This window comes from Macrobrachium nipponense, chromosome 39, assembly GCF_015104395.2.
Source record: "Macrobrachium nipponense isolate FS-2020 chromosome 39, ASM1510439v2, whole genome shotgun sequence".
NCBI lineage: Eukaryota > Metazoa > Arthropoda > Malacostraca > Decapoda > Palaemonidae > Macrobrachium > Macrobrachium nipponense.
This window is the reverse complement of record NC_061099.1, coordinates 32,456,061-32,467,537: the sequence shown is the minus strand read 5'-3', so window position 1 is coordinate 32,467,537 and position 11,477 is coordinate 32,456,061.

The following is an 11,477-nucleotide window of genomic DNA, read 5'->3' as shown; positions in this document are numbered from 1 at the left end:
GGGAGCGAACGTGCGGATACTAAGAATTATTCCTCGCGATCATCTCGTTACTCGTACTTTACGTTAGACACCCCCGAGTTCATGAATGGAGAGCAGCAGGATAATTATGATGATGATGACGATGGTCGTGGAAAAAAAATCGCCTAAAATAGTGCTTCCGTCGCCCGACGAATTGTTGGCCCGGCTATGAATAGCTTCATTAAAGCTCTCGCGTGAACGATAGGTAAACGGCTGAAGACTTAGAGGGGGCAAAAGTATTTAAAAACAGAAATCTGGTAGTTGTGTGCCCTAAGTACCCTTCATTATAATGAGCATTGTGCTTGAAAGCTCTGCCAAAATCACACACACACACACACACACACACACACACACACACACACACACATATATATATAATAATATATATAAATATACTATTATATATTAATATTTATTTATATATTATATATTTATATATATTATATAGATATATATATATATATATAGATATATATATATATATATAATATATATATATATTACTATATTTATATATATATATGTGTGTGTGTGTGTGTGTGTGTGTGTGTGTGTGTGTGTGATTTTGGCCAGAGCTTTCAAGCACAATGCTCATTATAATGAAGGGTACTTCATTATATGTATATTATATATATCATACATACATATATATATATATATATATACGTTTATAATATATATAATATATATATATCTATATATATATATATATATATATATATATTTCTGCATTCTATTTAAGACTTTAAGTATTAACCTTTCTATTGTTCGTTCTAAGCTAATGATTAATTCCTCCATAATTCTTCACAGACACTATATACGTTATTCCAGAAAAAAAAAAACTGTAGCTTCATAATGATCTACTAACTGTTAACAAAATTCAAAGTGACATTATTCTTGATGAATATTTCACTGCATGAAGAATGGAAGGATGATTTTAAATGTCATTGCAGAGCATGTGGTCTTTCCACATACCTGAAAAACAAATCAGTACGAAACTGAGACACTGAACTAAAACATCTAAAAATAAAATAAATTCTACAGTACTTTCTGGAGCTAGAATGAAACTGGTTGTAAATATATATCAGCAGGCCTTTATGTTGTCCCTTAAGGTGCGTCCACACGGTCGAACAATGTCCGACAGACAAACATTGTTACCATAACGTAGCGAAGCAGGATGACGTCACGAGCGTTGAAATGGTGGAAGTAGATCTGGCAACAAACAGTGGTACCAGCTGGGGTTGTATTCCACTGCTTTTACTCTGCTCACAAGGCAAAGACCGGCAGACAATTGTTAATTGGTAACAATGTTCGCCCGTCGGACTTTGTTCCACCGTGTGGACGCACCTTTATGTTTTAAACGTTTCAATCATTCACGATCTTCTTCTTCTTCCTCTTCTTCTTCTCTTCCCATTCCCATGTGGTCAAACACATCGTCCTCTGACAATCGTTTGTCTCTCAGATCTTCTCTAACTCAGGGTCGATGACCTAAGATGTTGTGACGCCATGGTACATTTTTACATCAATCAATCAATCATCTTCTCTAACTACATCCATCCACCTTCGCTTCATCGGTCTTCCTCTCTTTCTCTTCCCCATCAGTCAGCTCCACCTACATTACTCCCCTCCCTACGTAGGTCTCATCCCTTCTTATTACATGGCCATATCGCTGCAGTCTTCTTTCCTGGAACATTTACGACTTTAATAGTAGTTCCTCTTATTCTTTCATTCTTGGTCCTGTCCATTTTTTGTTACTCCACCGAATCCAATCTCTTCTCTTGCGCTCTCTTTTCCCGGCCATGTTTCTGTTCCATACATCAAACCCAAAAATTACATTCAATTCTTCTTCCCCACACCGCTCTTCAAGCCAAGAAGGACGTGAAAATTACTTTTCTCACGAACTGTAGAACGTATATAACTAATGCAATGAAGAAAATGATTCTTTAATAACCTGAATGTATAGGATATCATTGTTTTTAGACACGAAACGCCAATTTTTTTCTTTTGCCAAAACTCTTTATTGGGAAAATATTCGCTGAAGCAATGATGATAATTCATGACCCAGCCTACCTAAATATGCATTTTACGAGAAAGGAAAAACCACTTAATTTATAGTGCATTTCTATCCAAACTTACTTAAGAATAAAAATTATTTAAACTATTTACCCCTTTCTCAGTGGGAGAGCGAATCTTGTTCTGAATGATGACAAGGTCTATTATGAAAGAATGATTCTACAATAAAACGTGATATAACATCGAAAACGACGTAGTATATCACCCAGAAGTATTCTGAAAGACCAAAATATGGATATAAAGCATCAAGAACATGATGGTGCATTTCGATAATAGTTTAGTAAATTATGCCTAGAAAAATAATGAAGGTCAAGGGAATAAGTCTCAGAATAATTGAAGGGTGCATATATTAACTCGTAATCCGACGAACAGTCGAGGTTTGTGTTAGGTTTTGGGGAGACTAAGCAGCCCTGTCGAATTCATTATTCTCTTTAAGAAAAATGCACCTACGAGCGTGATTACACCATCAAATTTCAAAGCAAAATCACTAGAATAAAGAAAATTCTAGGAGAGATTCATGTTACTAATCGCATCAACCTGGCCAGCAGAATTCGAGAGATATGATGAGAGAAAACAGGTGATTTTCCCTCAGATGCCATTTATTGCAAAAGTAATAGAAATACAATCAGTTCTGGTGATTTTCTGGTGATTTTCAGAGGCTAGAATTAGCAAACCACAACAAATAATCATTTTGTCTTCTACAATATTGTTATAATCGCAATAATAATCGTCTGAAAACAACGGAGATGCCACAGGTCACAAAATCAAATGAAGCTTGACAAACGCAAAGAGTACATACTTTAGACTATGGACAAGCGTGGTCGACCTCGGTCTTCATCGAAATTCAGAACTTGGCCGACAGAGGGGTCGATATATTTTTTTTTTTTACTCAGTTTTGTTAGTCACCTGTCAACTTATCAGATTCATTGATGTCATTGTTAAATCATCTAACGTAATTCTTCAGTTTAGGACAATGTTACGTGTCTACTAGTGCAATCTTTCTTTTTGGATGTGTGGCATTAGTCCTTCGTCTCTTTCAAAGCAACGCTTAGCTCCTTCCCATGAGATTTCTCTTCCCTAAAGGTTAACTAGTTCCTCGTTGGACGAGTGGTTTTCGCGCTCGGCTACCAATCAATCCGGTGGTCCGAAGTTCGATTCTCTGCTCGGCCAACGCAGATTATGCGGAATTTATTTCTCGTAGTAGAAATTTATTTCTCGATATAGTGTGGTTCGGATCCTACAATAAGCTGTAGGTCCCGTTGCTAGGTGACCAAGTGGTTCCTAGCTACGTTGAAATATCTAATCCTTCGGGCCAGCCCTAGGAGAGCTGTTAATCAACTCAGTGGTCTGGTAAAATTAAGATATACTTAATTTAAAGGTAAACTATGCTGGATAGAATTTAGGCCAAAGGGCCAGCGCTGGGATCTATGAGGTCGTTACTCGCTGAAAGGGGAAATCGACAATAAGGTTTAAAAGGTGTAACAGGAGGAAAACCTACGAAACAATAGCTTGAGAGGCTGGAAAGTCAGGCGGAAGAAAGAGAATATGAACAGAGGTACAGTGAAAGGAATGAAAGAGGTTGGAGCTAGGGGCCAAAGGGACGCTGCAAAGACCATTTATAATGCCTACAATGCACTGCATGAGGACCACTGACGGCACTACCCTCCTACGGGGGTAAACTATACAGGGGACTTTATCTAGAAATTCAGTAGATTACTACGTAATATTCCAGTACGTAGCATAACACTCTAAAACTCCTCTGGCTGGACGTGAACCCGTGATTCACATAAAACAATTAACCCAAGTTCCGTGAAAGAAACACTATGTTTTCTGTCAAAGGAAATTTTAAAGACAAAATTCGGTCGTGTTTTGGCTGCCCATTGAATTCTCCTTTTGGTCGACCTCTGTGTGTGAGGAGTTGCTTTGAAAACGAAACCCTTACTACTGTCAAGCCAAAGAACAAGGATTTGGCATCCGTGTTATTTCCACGTCATTGCAAAGGGAGCCGGGAAGATTTTTAAGTTTTTTCTTTAATGTAATTTCTTTAGTACCTAAAATGAAGTATATACCTAATCTAGTACCTAAAATGGAGTACAAAGCTAATGGAAAAAAGTGTAAGCCTAATGGAAAAAAGTGTAAGCCTAATGGAAAAAAGTGTAAGCCTAATGGAAAAAAGTGTAAGCCTAATGGAAAAAAAGTGTAATCCTTATGGAAAAAAGTGTAAGCCTAATGGAAAAAAAGTGTAAGCCTAATAGAAAAAAAGACATAGTGGTGATAAAAGGATCCCATAGCACAGTTTACAGTGTATAGAGAAACAGTTTAATTTCCTGTACTCATTTCCCCATGCAGTTACCATGCCACGTCGGTAAAGACAGCTGCAGCTTTTAATCTTTTTCTTAAAAGACCAAGAATCTATTAGTATCGAGGTTACTCGCACAAAGAATTCGTACTAATCAGTAAACATCTTACCAAGCTACACTGCCTTACGTATGTTATCGGAAAAGTCGTCAGCAAAGATAATAAGATTTATTTTTGAAGGGATACTTGAAACGAAACAGGGCACGTTAGGAACGTAGCTAGGGACAGTGAACTTTATGACCCATTTGTTTGTTTGTATGGTGTTTTTACGTTGCATGGAACCAGTGGTTATTCAGCAGCGGGACCAACGGCTTTACTTGACACCCGAACCACGTCGAGAGTGAACTATCACCAGAAATACACATCTCTAACACCTCAATGGAATGCCTGAGAATCGAACTCGAGGCCACCGAGGTGGCAGGCCAAGACCATACCAACCACGCCACTAAGGGGCTTATAATCCATTCACTTCCATTCATAAGAACCAAAGGCATTCATATATTTTTTTTAGTGAATATCAAAATGGCAGATAAACTCGATTCAGCGTTTGCAAAAAACCACTTGAAGATCATAGCAAAGGTTTCACAGGACGAATTAGAGGTTACCTGTCGTATTACACAAAGGACAAGTCAGGCATCTGAGCAAGTATAGTTTATCCCTATTCGAGATTCCGCACATCGCAATAACCGGAATGAGTCATCTTTTATTACATAAAAATTCGACCATCAGAAGCCAAACTTGTCCCGAATCCGGCAAGGGAAAAGCAAATGCAGCCAGGCAGAACGCCAGACCACCGCCAAACTTATCCTAGGTCAAAGAGTCGCCTTATATCTATCGAGGAAGAAGTCTATACAGAATACATTCGTATAGAAACCGTACCAAGAATGTTACAACCCATAAGTCCAAGATAGTCCAATCTGAAATGTATTTTTACCTTTTAGCTTTCCAACAAAACGAAAGGAAGACGTATTTTGGTCGAAATATAATTTTTTAACTTTGATGGATCTTTTTAAGAATGAATGAAAGTTAGATGACAGAAATAACCAAAAAAAAAAATCGTACATATAAATACCCTTCATATATATATATATATATATATATATATATATATATATATATATATATATATGTACACATATATATTCACTTTAGCACGTGATTCATATATATACATATATATATATATATATATATATATATATATATATATGTACACATATATATTCACTTTAGCACGTGATTCATTTATCACACATCCACAGGTGAAAAATAAGAAGCTGGGTGTAGGTCCTGATTGTTTTCGACTATGGCTTGGTAATAAAGTCGAAACCGGTCAGGACCTACACCCTGCCTCTTATTTTCCACCTGTGGATATGTAATATATATATATATATATATATATATATATATATATATATATATATATTATATATATATGTAGTATGTATGTATATTATCACAAGACGTTAGTGTCAAAACAAGAATGACCGACACAAATGAGGGAGGAGCCCAGTTGCAGAGTTCGAGAGCGAGGGAAAGGTCGCAGGGTGACAGGGTTCACGAATTCTTGGAGAAGTATGAAAGTCATTAGGAGCAAAGGGGAACATGTTTAGATGAAGTCGTCTCATGACACTTTTATAACAGAGAAAAGGGGGCGAGGAGGGGGAGAGGGAGAGGGAGAGGAATAGGGAGAAAGAATTGGGAGTGATGAGGATGATTTCCTTTACTATAATTGGAGAAACGTAAGTAAAGACTGAGTGTAAATATAAACGAGTTGGCGAGATGACACAGCAAGAGAAGTCTCTCACCACTGGGATGGGGTCGATAGATGGGGGTCGGGTCCTTTAGTAATAGACCCCTAAAAGCCGAGGGGTGGAAGATAGCGGCACAGTTGGCACCTTAACCCCTGATCCCCCCCTCCTTTTTTTTTTTCTTTTTACCTTATCAGAGAGACGCCCGAATTCCACCAGCCCCTCCCTTAAATTACTGCATCTACCCACCCACAGTTCGCCACTAACCCAAGGGCTTCTCCGCCCACGTCACACAATCACACGTCCCTACGGAAGTGACGCGGGATCATACCCCCAACTGCGCCCCTGTGTGACGTCAGTAATGAGGAGAAATCTCGGTTCGAAGAGCGCCTAGGCGTGTGACGACGACGCCTCAGGAGGACCTGGTGCCAGCAATGATATCAACATCATTCCACCGTTTTCGTCCGGGCAACGGCTGCCTGACACCACCACCACCGCCACCACCACCACTGCGAAGCCTTCACTCTCGAGAGGCTTGCCAGTAAAGCATGCATGGCACCGATGGCCAGGAATTTTCTTATCCCCCTTCCGGTGTCTCAGACGCTTTGTACATACATGATCAGCCGCCGGTGAGTAGGACCTCTCGGCATGTCTCCAAGATACGGCGGGTTTTATTGGAGGGCTTAATATAAATTGGTTAGCAACATTGCCATAAAGAGTTTGCCCGCACTTCCTTCTTCTTCAATGGCTAAGATTAGGAGACGGTGGTTAGCACCAGCTTGCTATGGGTTTTGTATCTGAATTCACTTTCAGTCTTATAGCTAACGCATGCGAGGTTTTTTAAGACAAACTTTTCAAGTGAACAAGGGCTCGCAAATAAAAAAAATTCCACTTGAAAATGTAAAAACTTTTCAACTGTCATAGAAAATATCTCAATTACGTGAAAGACTTTGAATTGTATGACAAAATCTTATAAACCTTTTGAAATTCATCTGACTATTTTTGTACCACGATGAGATCCGTATGGCTATAAATTAATGCTATGACATAGAGTATGGGATCCACGTGACTCTTGGCTGACAATGTCATATGACGGTTGCAGTTTCGTATGACAAGGATTAAAATATTTTGTTCGTATATTTGAGACTCCAGGAGGTTGTCTTGATTTTATTGTTTTTTATATATATTACAGATACCGAAATCATCTATTGTCACTTCCTAAATGCTTTGCTGCTTGAGAGAGAGAGAGAGAGAGAGAGAGAGAGAGAAGAGAGACGAGAGAGAGACGAGAGAAGCAGAGAGAGAGAGCGATTAGGATTGCAAGCTTTCTAACCATTATAATAATAATAAAATAACAATAATAATTTTAAGGGAATAATAATAATAATAATTAATAATAATAATAAATAAATAATAAATAAACAAATAAAAATATAATAATAATAATAATGATAATAATAATAATAATAATAATAATAATAATAATAATAATAATAAGGGAAAAAATGGATAAGTATCAAGATCTGAAAATAGAAATAAGAAGGATATGGGATATGCCAGTGGAAATCGTACCCATAATCATAGGAGCACTAGGCACGATCCCAAGATCCCTGAAAAGGAATCTAGAAAAACTAGAGGCTGAAGTAGCTCTAGGACATGCAGAAGAGTGTGATCCTAGAAACGGAGCACATAGTAAGAAAAGTGATGGACTCCTAAGGAGGCAGGGTGCAACCCGGAACCCCACACTATAAATACCACCCAGTCGAATTGGAGGACTGTGATAGAGCAAAAAAACAAAAACAAAAAATAATAATAATAATAAATTTCACGCCTTTACTTCATATTCTAAATAATTTTCCTATACCTCGAGAACCGGCCATTCTTTTTCCTTACATACCACTCATGAAAAATCTATCGTTTTGTGTCTTCACAATTAATTTGAGTACAGTTTTTAATTAATCATGGGTAAACCGAGAATAATATGTTAGATGTAAGCGAAATTGCCACGCAGAATTTTTTCTTGTGCTTCCCATTCGAGTTGTAACTAAACTGCTCAAATTAAGTAGAAAAAAAAACAGCAAATTTGTATTTTACTGTAAAAATAACTCATTAAAGACTTAACATAAATGAGATAGATTTCTTGCTAAATCACAGAAACTGATTACTTGGAATAAGAAGGAACAATATAGATTTATATTATTATTATTCGGCTTCGCTGTGACATCTGCCATTGACTTTAGAATTACCGTAGTTAGCTATTTATATGTGATAGTTTTCTTTAGCAGTATATTATAGAAAACGTAAAAATAAAATTTAGGGATAACATTAATATCTGAACGATAAACTGAAAGTTTTCTTGTCAGGATCTTGTGCACACACACACACACACACACATACATTCATGCTTTCATCACTTCCGGTAATTTTTGTAACTAAAAAATGGGCGAAGAAGAAGAAGAAGAAGAAGAAGAAGAAGAAGAAGAAGAAAGAAGAAGAAGAAGAAGAAGAAGAAGACTCTACGGTAGACCTCCCTTACTTTCCGCTCAAAAAGCTGTAGAAATGATGATAAATGTGACGCATAATATAGTGCATGATGGAAATAATAATGACTATGTAACTTACCGTATGTACACTTGACCACAATTAAAACTATAGTTCTTCCGGCTTAGTACTTCGGTCATATAGTATACTTCATGATGTAGGAGGAGAAAAGTGAGTTCTGTAGTTGATAAAATAATGAGATAATTAGTTGATTTGCACCTAGTCCAGTTTCTTCTGAAATCATAAAAAATAAGCTAGATACAGTGTGGATTAGCAAACGGCAATATATTAGTACACCAAGCTAAAAGTTAGTCACTCAGATGTAACAAATTTTAAGCCTAATTTCATCCTTTTCTTTGCCGATTTGTAAAGTTTTGAAAGGAAGCTCATTTTACTAACAATGCATCACACCCTGTTAAAGGGCCCTTTCACACTATGTCGTACGTAAATGCGACACGATGTCGGACCTACATTCGACTAGCAGTCGACCTACCTTTTCACACTATGTCGGTCCGGCAAATTTGCCGGTCCGGCATCGCATTACAGCCGACAGGCCCCACTGGCCATGTCCGGTGCTGCACCCAGACGCGATTGCAGTTGGCCATTGCCTTCAATACGTGTCTTCACACTATGCGATTTTTTCCTGCATATACGTGCGACAGCAGTAGACTTCCAATGCTTCTGGTGATCGGGTGCATTGGATATTGAAAACATTTGAGGGATATAAATAGTGTTATTCCCGTTGCTGAATAACCACTGGCTCCATTCAACGAAAAAAACACCATACAATAATAATAATAACAATAGCGTTATTCGTGAATAAGAAAGAACTACTGGTATGGATAGCTTAAGTATAAACTACTGAGAAATGATTTACTAAATGATTTGCTGTTTTTTTCATTAGGGTTACATATACGTTTTAATACTGAAATTATTAGAAGGCTATCGGCAGATTATTGATATAAAAGAGGACTAAAAGCTTTTGATTTCGATATATGTGATTTTTTGAGAAGTTTTTATGGTTAACACTTACTTTTTATTTACATTAATTAATGAAACAGAGAGAGATATGGATTTTTTTATATCATAGTAAAAGATTTTAGTACTTTATATAGATATATCAGTTTATACTTTTGATAAATAGAGATGTTTCAGCTAACACTAGTTGTTTTCATCTCTCCTTTTTAATTTCTATATGGAAAAGCAAATTTACAAGGAAAGATCCTTATTATTTCCTCTTAATTGATGGTAACTGCCAGTTGTTGTGCTGGCGAAATATAATCTCTGAATGTCGTATTTCTTTTAGCAACTGGTCATGTAGACGTGACAAGAATTCCTCAAAGGTAGTTTTAAACACACTGAAGTAATTGAAAAATTTATCATTATCTCTCTTCTGCTCCTCGAAAATTGTGGCAAATGCGCCATACAAGTGCCTTTGTGTATTCAAAGGGTGTACCCAGTGAATTCTAGGTTTTCTCTTCTTTCTTCTCAAATGTAATAAATAAAGACAATAATTTTCTCCTCCTGTCCATCTAGTCACCACTACAGGCTGAGAGCAGACTGCAAGCGCTTGTCAAAAATTGGATCACTTTGTACGGCAGTCGGACAGATGTTAGATTTGCGCAATTTTGTGTCGCATTTAGATCCGGCACTGCAATCGTATCTTGGTCCGACAAGAATCGCATAGTGTGAAAGGGCCCTTACTCTTGAGTGATCCAGCGTTATAGTCACTCGGTTATTAGGTACTGCTTCCGTTTTATTTCCCGGTTGGTGCTTTTTCAGACGGATCTGGCTCCCAAGACTCATAGCCTTGTTTATAGGCTACTATTTCAAATTAAATACTGGTAACATAACTAAACGAATATTAGATATTGATTAGTCCAAAACTTCGAAAAACATGCAAACCGTTATGGTATCGATACCTACAATGTATCTGAGCATAAGAATGTTTCGAGAAATATGTTCGTGCGGCATTAATAGGTTCATGCCGTTGCCTTCAAAATCACGCGAACTCCCATTGATATTTTCTAGCGTCCCAGATACTTGTTGTGGGCATGAATTGACATTGCTATTGAATAGTTTAGGTATCAAGCCATGTGGAATATGTGTACAAGAACAAGACACACAAGAAAAAACATCCTAGGGAATGATCCAATAGAGTTTGGGAACTTGTTCTTGGTTAGTTTTGGTCTACTATCAGGGTTTCTTATTTCATAGTCATTGATGTATATAGTATAGCAAGTGTCCGGAACTGATTCCATTGCATTCAAGAGACAATATGTTTACATTGAGGGGACTGACGAGTTGTTATCAAAGGGGCTCCTTCATATGCTTCGTGTATCCGTTATTGAGTCTATCAGACCTGTGGAGAGAGAGAGAGAGAGAGAGAGAGAGAGAGAGAGAGAGAGAGAGAGAGAGAGAGATTCGCAACAGCGAAGTCACAGAAAATGGTAATATTCGTTGATGATAGAAAATGTAAGTTTTTGGTAAACTATAAGAGAGAGAGAGAGAGAGAGAGAGAGAGAGAGAGAGAGAGAGAGAGAGAGAGAGCCTTATGCTGGCAATCAGAGAGAATGATAATATTCGGGGAAACTTTTGGTAAAAAGTATTTTAATCTTTTAATGGGTTTAACTTATCCCATTTTTTAGTGTAGACATTCAAAATCAAACCAATTTAAGGGCAAAAATGGCTTTCAATTAGTACTAACCATTTTTTTTATTATTTGCAAGGACACGC